Here is a 14312-nt window from a genome sequence, read left to right on the forward strand (position 1 = left end):
TCTCTCTCTCTCTCTCTCTCTCTCTCTCTCTGTCTCTCTCTGTCTCTGTCTCTCTCTGTCTCTCTTTTTCTCTGTCTCTTTCTCTCCCCCCAGAAGTACTTGGGGTCATGGAGGGACAACAGGATTTGAGTTTAGTTCTTAAAGATGGCGTTCCAATACAGGTATACACTGGGAGGGTCTTCTACTCTTCCCCCCAAACCCCACGATCTCATGCATGGGCTAAAACACCTTGAGGAGTGACCTGGTCCTCAGGCACACTCGGCACACCAGCCTTTCTCAACTCCAAGGACTGCTACCTCTACTCCAATTTAGCCACAGATCACCATGGGTACCACTTTGACCTCCCTGCATCATATTCTCTCTAGAATTCTGAACTCTGACATTCCAGCTTTCAGTCTAAACCCGTCCTTTCACTACTATTATATTCTCTTTTTTCCACCCTAGGAAAAGGAATGAATGACATTCCAACAAGTGCCTGCACTGGAGGTTTGCTGACCACAGGCGACTTATAACAAGGGAGTGAATAGCTCTGGGCAGCGCCTGCCATATCCTTACCTGACCCTTCCTCTTTTGAGTCCCAGAGGTGGACTCTCACCCCTCTCCTCTCCTCTCCTCCTCCTCTCCCTGGAATATTACTCACAGGGATGGCTCCAAACCCTTTCCCCTCTCCTCAAGTCTGAATCCCTATGCCCTGCCCCCCCCCCAGTTATGTAAAATTCTTAACAATGCTAATATCTTTCTCTTACCCAGGACGCCATAGCCTCCTTTACCAGGACCTTACTTCATTCATCTTACCCTCTCACATACCTTCATTGGCCCCTGAGCCCACACACATGCTCAGGTATCCCCAAATCTAAGAAAAGGATCTTCCCCTTCTGCCCTCTCCAGCTTCCTTCCATGACTCCCACCACTTCAGTGTTCCTCAACTTCGTTGTTCTAAGAATGGTAGAGTTTTATGCCTAGGGCAGGAAAGGGCCTCAGAAGCCATCTCATCCAATCTCTTCCTTTTACACATGAGGACAACGTGCCCAGTGGTTAGCACAGTGGCTGGTAAACAGAAGTTGCTTAATACGCTTTTATTGAACTGAATTGAAGTTTAGTGATTGTCCAGGGTCAAGCTCGCTATTAAGTGCCACAGGTGGGATTTACTCCCAGGTAGTTTGCTTCCAAATCGCCTGTCTATTTTCAGTCCCCCACAAAGGATGCATGGGTGAGTGAGGGTACATGCATCAATTAAGGGTATCTGAGAACAAAGGATATCAACATGGTGGGACTCTAAAGGCTCTAAACAGAAAATGGCAAGGTGCTGAGGGGTGGGGGTGGGAGGCACAGAAGAGAAAAATTCTCAGCTATAACTCAGTCCAAAAACCACACTAAGAAATAGAGATGGAATCACAGCAGGACTAGAAGGGCACAGAGCCAGAAGTAACAGAGGGGCACGTGGTGGCCTGGCCAGGCCGTAGTGTGTTACTGCCTGGGAGATACCATTGGAAAGATGGGAGGTTGGGTAAAAAGGGCAGGCCAGTCACAGTGAGAGCACGGGATACCTGATGGACAACTCCTGTGACCCACTGGCATGCACACGATGCCCAGCTTTCCAGATGAAGCACACTCTCAGCACACTGGCCAGACCTCCTAGGGAAGCCTTACAGGAACATATGGACCAGAGTTCATTCTCCTGAACCAAGTGATTTTTTAATAAGCACAGGAGGATCTTGCATTTGTACATCTTCCAGTCAGTAGCATGATAGTAGCAGAGGTGGGCTGCTATGGGGCAGTACAATGCAAAGGGTGCTTTGACTCCTTTTTAAGTCACAGCCTCTATGGGACGTATTGTCCTTATCTGTAAAAGGAGGGAGCCCTGAGGTCCCTTCCAGTTCAATAATCTTCAGAATATTATTGGAAAATCAGACTGTTCTCCACTAATTCTCTCAAGTATAACTTTGACTTACATGCCTGCTGTGGGAGGAAGGAATATTCTCTATCATTGGACTTTCCCTTGTTACTCCCTTTGTATGTCTGTTCTGATTCATTGCTGTGTGATGGCATCTGTGCCACTGGACACCTGGACCCGAGTTTAACCTGAGACCTTCTCAGCTTTCTGAGATGGGACCTTGAGCCAAATGGTGTTAGCTATATGAACAAACATACTCTACATTTTTTTTTCATTTTTCAAATGCTTGATTAACTTCTGATTTACATCGTTCATTTCCACCACATTTTGAGTTACAAATTTTCTCCCCATTTTCCCCCTACCCACTGCCCCAAAATAGCAGTCCCACAGGATATCCCCTCTTCCAATCTGCTCTCTCCCATATCTTCTCCCATACCCCTTTCGACTTTTCCAGTAGGGCATGGTGGATCTCTATGCCCCAGAGCCTGTATATCTTATTTCCCAATTACATGTAAAATAGTATTAATAATAGTATATATATATATACATATATGTATATATATATAATTCTAAACATTTCATTTTAAAACTTTGAATTCCAGATTCATTCCCTTCCTCCCTTGTCACCCACCCTTACTGGGAAGATAAGCAGTTCAGTATAGGTTGTACATGTATGACTAATGCAAAACATTAACGTAGTAGATATATTGTAAAAGACTGACTATATTTCCCCCCCTCCTATCCCACCTCCTACTTGTTCTATTCTCTACTTTGATCCTGTCCCTTTTCAAAAGTGGGTGCTTCCAATTTCCCTCCCCCCCATCCTGCCCTGCTTTCCATCATCCCCCCTCTCATCCTCTTCCCCCCTACTCTCCTGTAGGGTGAGATACCCTATTTAGTATGTATTTCATTCCCTCCCCAAGCCAAATTCAATGAAAATAAGGTTGACGCATTCCCTTTTGCCTTCCTATTCTGTCCCTCCATTATAACCATTTTCTCTTGCCTCTTCTATATGAGATAGTTTACCGCATTCTGTCTCTCCCCATCTCCTCTCATTATATTACTCTCCTCTTAATTTCAGCTTTTAAGTATCCTCCCTTCCTATTAAATTGGTCCTGTGTCCTCTATCTATGTATACTTGTAAACATATATACACACATTCACATATGTATTCATATGCCCTTATACCCTCTGATATATATATATATATATATATATATATATAATTTCTATTCCCTTTAACTATTTTCATACTGAGAAAAGTTTCATCAGTTACAATTATCCTTTTTACATGTAGGAATGTTAATAGTTCAACTTTGATAAGTTCCTTATGATTTCTTTTCCCTGTTTACCTTCTCAAGCTTCTCTTGCTTCTTGTATCTAAATGTCAAATTTTCTATTCAACTCTGATTTTTTCATCAAGAATGCTTGAAAGTCCTCTATTCCACTGAATGCCTATATTTTGCCATGAAACATGATACTCAGTTTTGCTGGGCAGGTGATTCTTGGTTTTAATCCCAGCTCCTTTGCCCTCCAGAATATCATATTCCAAGCCCTTCGATTCTTCAGTGTAGAAGCTGCCAGATCCTGAGTTATCCTGATTGTGTTTCCACAATATTCAAATTGTTTCTTTCTGGTTGCTTGTAACATTCTCTCCTTAATCTGGGAATTTCAGAACCTGGCTATAATATTCCTAGGAGTTTTCTTTTTGGGATCTTTTTTCAGGAGGTGATTGGTGGATTCTTTCAACCTCTATTTTGCCCTCTGGTTCTAAAACATCGGGGCAGTTTTCCTTGAGAATTTCTTGGAGGATGATTTCTAGGTTCTTTCCCTGATCATGGTTTTCAGGTAGTCCAATAATTTTAAAATTATCTCTCCTGTATCTATTTTCCAGGTCAGTGGTTTTTCCAATGAGATAATTCACATTGCTTTCTATTCTTTCATTTGTTTGGATATGTTTAACAGCATCTTGATTTCTCATAGAGTCATTAGCTTCCATTTGCTCCAATCTAATTCTGAAGGAATGCTTCTCCTCAGTGAGCTTTTGAGATTCTTTTTCCATCTGGTAAATTCACCTTTTGAAGGCATTCTTCTCCTCATTGCCTTTTTGAGCCATTTGAGTTAGTCTGTTTTTTAAGGTGTTATTTTCCTCAGTCAGGCTGTTGACTCTCATTTCTCTTTCCATTTTTTCCTCCACTTCTCTTATCTGCTTCTTAAGGTTCTCTATGGCCTGTAACAAGCTCGTATTTTCCTTTGAAGCTTTTGGTGCAGGAGTTGTGACATCACTCTCTTCCTCCTGTCCCATGCTTTGATCCTTTTGGTCCCTAAAATAGGAGTCTAACGTTGGATTCTTCTGTTTGGTTTGCTTCATTTGCCTGGTAATGTTGCCACTCCATTACTTGACTTTTGGGCTTTTTGCCACAGTAGGACTCTGCCACCATACAGGAGAACTTTGTACCAAACTTAGGGGTTTTCTCAGCTGCCTGAGGTATTAGTTGGGTGCCCTCTCTGAAGCCTCCACAGCTCTGACAAGCTGGCCACACATCCCAGGACCTCCACCCTAGACCACAATCCAGATCCAAGCTGGTTAAAGCAAGAGTTATTACCCTGCAGACTGGTCACTTGGACCCCCTACACTCTGCAGACCAGGAGCTGAAGCTGCCACATGGCAGCTGCTGTGCCACAGCCCTCAGAGGCTTCTTGTCCTGGGTGCAAAAGCTGACACACTCCCAACTACTGGGTCATAAAGTCCAAGCTGCACTGACTCTCACTTTGTCCTTAGCATCTATGTATTGATAATTCTGGACCACCACAGCTGCTGGTGATCTGTAGTTCCTCTAGCCCATGGTTGGTCAGGCCCGCTCTGGCACTAAAACCTCAGACTGGGGCTGGGCTGGGCTCCCAGAGCACTGAGCTGGCCGATTCCTGCCAGCCTGCCAGGCTGTCCTCAGTGGGAGGTTAGCTTCTCTGTGTCATTTTGTGGGTTCTGTAGCTCCAAAGTTTGTTCAGAGTCCCCTTTTACATGGATTGGGGAAGGTGGGAGCCAGAGCCATGTGGAGGTCCTATTTCTACTCCACCATCTTGACTGTGCCCCTCTGAAATAAACATACCCTACATTTAACTCAAGTAATGTGAGATTCCAGAGTTGAGTGGAAGCCATGCTATAAGAAGAACTGGCTAGTTAAGTTGAAATAATGGGGATTCTGGATGGGGGTGGGGTGGGGGGAAGTGGCCATGTCATCCTAGAGTTTAGGTGGGTTGAAGATAAAATTCTGTAAATTGTTGAACATGTCCCTTAGACTTTAGAAATATGGATAGTAAATTATTTAGGGGAAAAAAAGATAGGGCAGTCATTAGCAGGTAATTATTGGCTGACCACAGGGGCTAAGGCAGAATGAAGGTCAGAGGGGTCTGGGGTCATTAATGAGATAGCAGCTCAAATGAGCTAATCAGAGGGTATAAACAAACTCCAAATGGGAGAGCCATTAAAGAGAAGGCATAAAGTGAAGATGCTAGTTCAGGGTCAACAGATTTGGTCAAGGTTAAAATGAAAGCCTGCCATGTAATCAGTGAAGGGATAAGAGTTTTAAAGGCAAATAATGCGCAAGAGTGTTTTTGCTTAGGATACCCATGTCACGACCCGCCAATTTACTTCAGAATAAAGAAAAGAGTAGGGAGAGATGCTCATTTTGTTAAGAAAATTTTATGATTTTGCTATGTGAGAAATACATCTGGCAGTAAGAAATAAGGGGAAGAAGGTTTTAAACAATGTAATTGAAATTTTCTAAGACCTTTGTTCTAATGTATCTGGAAAAGAAGATCGGTGGGTTAGCTAACAAGCCCCCAGGGTCCTGGCAGAGAATGGCTAAAAGACTGAGATGCTGTTCATTTCTTTTCCTTAGCAGTGACCTCTTCATCTGAACTGCAGAGGACATTCAACCAGCCTTAAGTAGAGTATGCAATATAATTATTTTTAGATTTCATTTGGAACCACTCATATCTTGATCTCGTCCTGCTGAGAAGATGGGGATAAAATCTGAGTGCTGTTAGCCATATTGCCTTCTTTATCCTCACACAGGTTGGGGCTGATGCCCAGACTTTAAAAACTAGTAAAATGAAATCTACCACTGCCTCTTCGAAATACGTTATGGGCCACTCCCTATATCTTTGCTGCCCATATTGGAAGGATCTGAACAAGTGGGTCTTTTTTTTCATAAATGCTACATAGTTTCCAAATAGCCAATTGGATTAGCTTATTAAAGAATTAAATTAAATTATGGGGAAAAGAGATTTCAAATGATAAATTATTTAAAAATATACACTTTCTCATAAAGCAAGATATGTGTTTGCCAAAGAAAATACTTTGATGGTGTAAAAAATCTGCTCTGAGAAAGAAAGGGGAAAGATGGTTATATATTATAGTCCCTGAATTCTCATTAGTGAATTTCCCCAAGCATTTCAGTATTTTATATTTAATTAAATATGGTAATTTAAATCCCAGGCACCATTCCGTCATATCTTGTGGTGATAATCAGTGGAGCAGGTCATTTTCTGGGAGAGATGAACAGATTGACTAGAGTTTCCAATCACTTCTAGGGTCCCAACTGGGCCGTTTCATTCCAGACAGGTGACAGAGCTCCTGAAATCAGCTTAGCCCCCGGGCTGTGATAGACCCAGGCTAGGATGCTAGAACATGGACCAGCCAGCGCTCTGACCTCTGTCTCCTGCTGGGAGCTTTGCAAATGGTCAGAAATGCCAGTTGTTGGAAATTGCAAGAGCTCTTCTAGTGGGCTTTGGTCATTATAAAAAATAAGTCCAGAAATGCTTGGCGGACATTCTGGAGGTGTTCTGGCTTTTGCTTAAAAACAAATATACCTGAACAACTTGGCTAAAGTTACAGAGACTTGTTGAAAGCTTGTTGAAGGGTCCTATGCTATTAGTCTGCCTCATTTGGAAAGAATTGGATTCTCAGATTTGTGACTGTTTCCATGACATTGAAATCTAAACCTAAAAATAATAATAATAAATAAAACCACATAAAAGGAACAGAGAGAAAAAGTCTGGCAATGCTTTCCCAGCAAACCTATCTTAACTTTAGAGCAGTGGTTAAATAATATTTTTTTCTGTTCATATCCAAGTTTTCTTGAAAAAGAAAGTCACTAACCTAACACAACAGTATCTACAAAGCCCTTGATAGGAAACCAAAAGAATCAGGTTGGCATGGGGGGTTTTGCTTTCCATGGAAAAGCTCACCAAAGGAGAATGTTAAGGGAATTATCTTAACAAAAGTTACATATGTGAAGGATAAACAATTGAGAAAGGAAGTCATTGTATAACTAAATGAACTAATAGTAATAATTCATGCTTATATAGCACTCTATAGTTTACACAATTCCCCCTAAATCAGGCAGATAATGGCAGTACAATTATCCCCACTTCAAAGGTAAGGGAACCAAGGACCAGCAAGTTAAGTCATTTCTTCATCTTCACATTGTTTATAAGTGTAGAAAGATACTTGAACCCAGGTCTTCTGACTCAAAGCCCAAAGATCTTTGAATGAATTCATGTATTTTTTTTTCTTTAGGCAATCAGGATTAAGTGACTTGCCCAGGGTCACATAGCTCATTAAGTGTCAAGTGTAGGAGACTGGGTTTGAACTCAGGTCCTCCAGACTCAAGGACCCATGCTCTATGCACTGAGTCACCTAGCTGCCCCAAATTAATGTGCTTATTAATAATTTACCATGTTTAGAGAAGTGTTCTAGGAGTTGGGCCACACACAGAAAAGCAAGCCTCTCCCTGTCCTCGAGGTGCTCACATTCCAATTGGATTTACCTTTAGGGAAGATAGAAAGGACCAAAGATCCTAATGGCTGAGAAGCAGAGAAGATGACAAGGTCTGGGGGAGAGGCTGGATGTAATCCAGTAATTCAATTTGTCTTGAGTGCCGAGAGAAGATAAGGCTGGGGGAGAAATACATCTTTTTCACTGTCATTTTGATAGATAAAACCACATCCATTTCTGATACTAAGCCACGGAGCTGGATCCTGGGCAATCTCCCCAGGGGTCTGAGGGGAGCTGGTCATGGGGGTAGAAGTGGTTTGGACAGCTTTACTAATATGTCCTGTCTTTCCAGTGCTTTGTTCTTCAATATCATGCTTTTCCTAGACAGGATATATTGTTTTCCACCAAATGGTCAAGGAACATATTTGTAATCAATCAATCGAGCAATCAACAAAGAGTTATTAAAGGCCAGGAACATACAAAGGCAAAAACAAAGCAGAACCAGACCTCAAAGAAATGATATTCTAGACAATCTGTGCATACATAAGTCCAAAGGATAAACCTAGTCCATACAAAGGGAAATGATTGGAATGAAGAATGGTCACATACTGAAATTCGATCACAGCTGCTTTTCCTCCTAATGTTGCACTGCCAATAGAGGCAGGCTCTTCATGAAATGATCATTTAATAAGCATCTCATACTGGAAAGAATGAGGCAACAAGTGCAGGTGAGCAAAAGCAGCTGAGCGGGTGCGCTCAACAGAATTTCTCTGTACTCTGACTTTATGAGAGATAAGTCTTTGAGCCTGGCAGGGATAAAAGGCAAGGAGGTGCAGCAATTTCTGTAGAATTTCAAGGTTCAAGTACGACAATACCGTTTATTCTTCAAAATATGTGGAATTTCATTCACCTGAGTGCTCTGTGCCCAGATGGCTATGGAGGCATGTTAGCATCCTGTGACTTCTCCTCCCATGCCTTCTTGGACCATGTCAGGGAACGATTCCATTGTTTTATCTTGTGGAAGAAATCAATAAGGGAAAGATGGTGTGGCGTCATGAAGACCCCACATGGATTTGGAGCCAGATGACCCGAATTCTGTCCCTGAAATTTCGTACCTCTATGCCTCTGGAAAACCATTTAATTGCTCTTTGCCTCAGTTTCCCCATCTGTAAAATGAGGTTGTTGGAGTGAATGGTCTCCAAATTGTCTTTCAATTCTCTATCTATGATCCTATAAGGGGAAAATACATTATAAATCTGATGCTCACCAATAAGAAGGAATTGGCTGTTGGATATAAATTACATGAACTTTGTGAAGAGGTGATCACTCCATCTTTGAACTCGTGGCAGAAAAGAAGAAAGCCAGGAGTAGTCTGCCATGGCCTGCGGTTTGGGGACTATATATTACAAAGGATTTTGGGAAAATATAGGTAAAATCCCACAGATGTAAGTCTATAAACTAGTCAGTCCAGGAGCTCTGAGAAACTCTCAAGAATGAAATTCTAAAGACCTCAAAAGAAGCAATTCCAGGGAGAAGGAACAAGTGGACTTGTCTGCATTACTGTGGATGAATAGGGAATCCATTAAGAGTTTTAGGAGAGCCATGTGGAGTGGATGGAAGCCAGGGCAGCTCACAGAGGCAAATGCAGAATCCTAGCAATGTTTTATGAGAAATGTTGGGAGGCCTAAAGCTCTAATTGAGCAGAGGTTGGTGAAGAAAGTCAAAACTACCAGGAGATCAAAGAAGGGAGAGGTCTAATATTTAGGGCAGATGGAACAACGGTAACTGGTAAGAGTGCTGCTCCAATCTTATTCCTCTTCTGATTTCTCTGCTAAGTCTTTTCATCTTGAGCTTGTAAAGTATGGGGGCGGCTAGGTGGCGCAGTGCATAGAGCACCGGTCCTACAGTCAGGACCTGAGTTCAAATCTGACCTCAGACACTTACCACTTACTAACTGTGTGATCCTGGGCAAACCATTTAATCCCAATTACCCTGCCTTCCCCCCTCCAAAAGCAAAAAAAAATTTTAAAAATAATAGATTTTAATGTATGGAACAGAAAAGAGTTAACAGAGAGTTGATAGTTAAGAGTAATCAATCAGTCAATCAACAAGCATTTAGTAAGTCCCTAGTCAGTATGAGAGAGCAAGAGAGTCCTCAGCTGCCTTTGAGAAAAAGAAAGTCTTAATACAAGTTCAAAAAATTAACATCACCAGTACAAGATGGGATAAGCACGGCCACAGAACACTGTCTGCAAAAGATGGTGGGATGTCAGTGAGTAATGTGATAGGGTGGTCAAGAAAGAACCTCGCATTACTGTGCCTAGAAAATAACAGGCCTTCAAGAAATGCTCCTTCCTTTAGCCTTTCCCTGTTAGAATGGGAGCTTTCTGAAGGAAGGGACTTATGACCCTAGTGCCAAACACAGTGCTCTGCACATACGAGGCCCTCTCAAATGTCGAACCAGGACAAAGATCAATCAATAAGCCTTTATTCAGCCTTTGCTCTGGGCCAGGCACTGAGAGAAAAGTGAAGTCAGAAGCCAGGAGCCAAGCAGATCCTGGTCTCAAGAAGTTTCCCTTCTAATGGAAGAGATAAGCTATCAATAAATAGCTGCACATAGGATACATGCAGGTGTGTACAGACAGACAGACATGCACAGATGAAGTAACTGTTCTCTGAAGCCTTTCTCAGCCTTCAAGAGTCACACCCCCACTCAACAAAGCATCACAAGAATTTCAGCATTCCAGTTATTTGGAATCTTGATCTGTGATTTCCCCCTTCCTCCAGGAGTCCTTTGCTTTGCTAACAAGTGGGGAAGCTGCTCAAACAGCTGCATCCAGGTGCCTGGGGATTCTGGGGCAGATTTGGGAATGGCCTAAAGATGGCGCTGAGATTGAGAATCGAATGCTTAAATCCTTTGCTTTAACTGACTTTGCTTGGAGACCTTCTTCCTGACTGCCTGTCTCTCTCCTTGTCCCACCAAGAGTCATTTTCTAAGTCTCAGTCCTTGGCTTCGCACTCTTTTATGTGCTATCTCCCTGGGTGAGCTGATCCTTTTTCTTGGTCCTCATTATCACCTCCACCTCTTTCTCTCTAACCCCCTAGTCTCATGCTCAGGAAAAGCTTATTAAGCAAAGACCTGCTGGACCTCTCCAAATTTTGTCATTGAAAGAGAACTTAAGAGACAGTCTACCATTAATTCCCTCTTGGAGGTCAATTTACTCATCTTACAGGTGACAAGGCTCAGGGAAGTGTATGATGGCCGGATGTCAAGTCCATTCTTGGATAAGAACCCAGAGGCCTTGACTCCAAAAGCAGGGTCCTTCCACTCTATTGCATGCCTCATGTGGATGGCCATTTGGATTTCAATGGTCCTGTTGGGTCTGACACTTCCCAAACTGAGCTGATCCTTCCCCAAAGCAGACTTCTCTTCATAAAACTCTTATTTTCATCAATGGCAACACCATTATCCAAATCACCCAGGCTTAAAACCTCTGAGTCATTTTTTATTTTTCCCTTTCTTTCATTTCCTATATTCCATACATTCAATCAATTACCAAGAGATATTGCTTCCTTCCTCAGCTACAGACTACACCCCTAACTCTGGCCAGCTGTCTTGCAAATGTGTTCCATTCACTGGTCACAAGGATAATGGGTGAGAGATTGTAAGTGAGATTAGCATAAATCCATCACCACCACTGTAAAAAATAGCTTAACGTGCATAATTATGGGGCCTGAAAGACGGTGACTCCAGTAATGGTTTCTCGCTGGTGAGGATATTTTCAGAAAGCATGATAGTCTGTGGGAAGGACTAAAGGATGCCTTTCTGACTTGGACACACTGACAGGTACCTTCAAGTACAGTGGGAAGAGCTTCTCTAGCCCCCACTTCTGGGACAGGTAGTGTAGTATTGGGAAATTTGGGTCAAGACCTGGGTTCAGATCTAGCGTCAGACCCTCACTGGCTCTGTTGGTCAAGTGGCCCAACCCTTCTGGTCTGTTTTCTTATGAGTAACAAGGAAGAGGTTTGTTCTAAAAGACCTCTAAGGGCCCTTCCAGCTTGGAATGTATAAGCTAATTATCTCTCTCTCCTCTCATGGCCCCAGGGATCTTCAGCATGGACCCTGTCCCTTGGTAGGCACCCTCTTACACACATGCCTCCACCCCATCCTTGGGGTGGGGAGAAGTATGGAGGAGTGGGAAGAGAGAAGGAGGGGTAGGCAGAAGGGCTGGAGTTGGGAAAAGCAGAGAGGGAAGAAGAGGAGAGAAGGATCTGGGAGGGAGCACATAGCCCTTCCTTCTCCCATCAGGCATCCCTGCACCTCACATATCCCCCATGCAGCTTTCTCTAAGTCTCTCATTTTGGGAGAGTCTGTGCTGCTTGCCTCTCCTTTCTGAGCAAGTCCCCATTTCTGGGCTGAAATTATCTGGCCTGTTACCAATGTGAAAAGAAACTCAGGCTTATCCCATAAGAGACTCCTGGAGATTAGGAGGGATTGAAACCAAAAGAAAGCTAATATAATATGAAATGCAGACTCGGTCCCTTGGGAAGGGAGCCCTTCGATCACCTTTGACTCCCCTCTCCCACCCCGATATCCAATTAGTGACTGAGTTCTGTCAGTTCTGCTCCAACCATGCCCCTCTAGACCTTTCTCTCCATTCACATGGCCACTATCACGGTTCAGGCCCTCATTACTTTTGGCTTGGACTATTGATATGGCCTCCTAATTGCTTTCCCAGTTTCCTGCTCTGGTCTTTAATCAATTGCTCAGAGTAGCCAGAATAATCTTCTGCAGGCATAGATCTGGGCTGACCACATTACTGGCCAAACACCTCAAATGGCTCCCTGTTATCTCAAAGATAAAAAAGAAAATCTGTAGCCTGTCATTTAAAGGCTTCCTCCATCTCACTCTGGTGGACCTTTCCAGCATTTTTTGTCACATAACTGCTTCTGAAACATTTTCAATTTCATGCAAATTAGAACACTAGCTGCACCCCAAATTCACTATTCATTTCCCAGTGACTTGGATTACAGGGGCTATACTTCTTCTTTGGACTGGACCTGTGATTACATCAGCCTAAAGAAATCCTAGAGAGGTCTTACCCCCTGTCAGTGCTGAAGGGCACCTGTTTTGAACCTTGTAATATTAGAGTTGCCATAGGAAGTAAAGGTTAAGTGACTTGTCTTGGGTCACACAAGCAGGAAGGTGCCAGAGAATGGACTTGAATCCTGGTCTCCCTCACTGCAAGGACAGCTCTCTAGTTACTACCCTATGCTGCTTTTCCTTCATAAATGTATTTATTTTTAATGTCAGAAACTTCCCCATCCATGAGCTTGTAGGTGTTTACTTTTTGCTAAGTCAAGTCATGTGCATAACAGAGAAGATTCACAGCTCTGGGTGCTCAATGCCACACAGAGGATACAGTTTTTGAGCAGTGCACAGGAGGTACAGATGCCTTATTTGAGTCTGACCTCTCCTTACTTTCCCAGGGGTATTTACATCTACAATTCACCCTGAAGTGTAAAAGGATTGCAAGGTCTCAAGGATGTACTGTTTTCTGGGGGAGGATTTGAAGAGTGGTGAAGAGAACAGGAGGGTGCTGGATGCTAGGCCTTGGAGATGGGAAGGGGAAAGAGGGATGAGTCTCTGAAACGGGGGAGGAGAGATGGTAAAGGAAGAAGAAGGGGCAACGACAAGTCTTTTCTTCCTTCACAACTTGGGGATAGGCTGGTCTATTCATTGAGGGTAGGATGTCTTTGTATCTCTAGCACCCAGGACAGCACCCAGCATAGAGTAGGTCCTTAGTAAATATCTATTGATTGACTGATATCAGTAAATTAAAAAGGGAAACACATCATCTGTTTATAGATAGTAACCAGTTTTTGATGGCAAGTATTAAGTTGGGTTGACTCTATGATTAATTGGGGTGGGGGTAGGCATTTTACACCACTAACCTCCCATCTTGAATCATGAAGTAATGAACACAAATTTGAAAATAACAGGCAATCTATCAGCCAACCAGCAATATCACATATTAAATGAAACAATCTGTGTGCACAGCAGGAGTGTTAATCCCATTATTATAAATAGCCATTCTAAGGAATGTCAGTGATCATTGATATCCCAGAGATTCTTTACAGGCTTTAGAGCAAGTGGAGCCCGAGGGCGTTTCCATCCTTCCTCCCTAGAAGGCGGGTTCTACCGGGATCCCAATCTCCATTAGTATTTTCTGCACAGACCAACTCTTTTAGAGTTTAAAACATTTTAAAGAAACAGCAGGTATCAGAAAATATTCCTAGCAAGATAATCGTATGAATATTAATATAATAATGTGAATTATTTTCTACCCCCCCTCCAACACTTCTGTTTATGACCCTCAGATCCCAGATCTGAAGCTAGAAGTAATCTCAGAAGCCATCTGGTCAAACCACCATATTAGACAAATTAATAGATTCAGTCCAGATGTGACTTGTCCAAGGTCACACAGGTGGTATGTGTCAGAGGCAGGATTTGAACCTAGTTTTTGATTCCAAAAGCACTGTCTCATGGTGCTTCCTCATGAGGTCACTGTTGATTTTCTCCTTCCAGTCCAAGGGTGATAAAAATTGTCCCTCCAAAAGTGTGTCATTTTGCTC

General features: G+C 42.8%; 1 protein-coding gene across 1 annotated transcript in view; it reads right to left on the bottom strand.

Annotated features, from left to right (window-relative positions):
- Positions 1 to 14312, bottom strand: part of IQCA1 (IQ motif containing with AAA domain 1) — a 247156-nt gene that overhangs the window by 98107 nt on the left and 134737 nt on the right. The window lies entirely within an intron of this gene.

This window comes from Petaurus breviceps, unplaced genomic scaffold (genome assembly GCF_028583685.1).
Source record: "Petaurus breviceps papuanus isolate PSGF00001 unplaced genomic scaffold, PetGlider_PUasm1.0 567, whole genome shotgun sequence".
NCBI classification, from domain to species: Eukaryota; Metazoa; Chordata; class Mammalia; order Diprotodontia; family Petauridae; genus Petaurus; species Petaurus breviceps.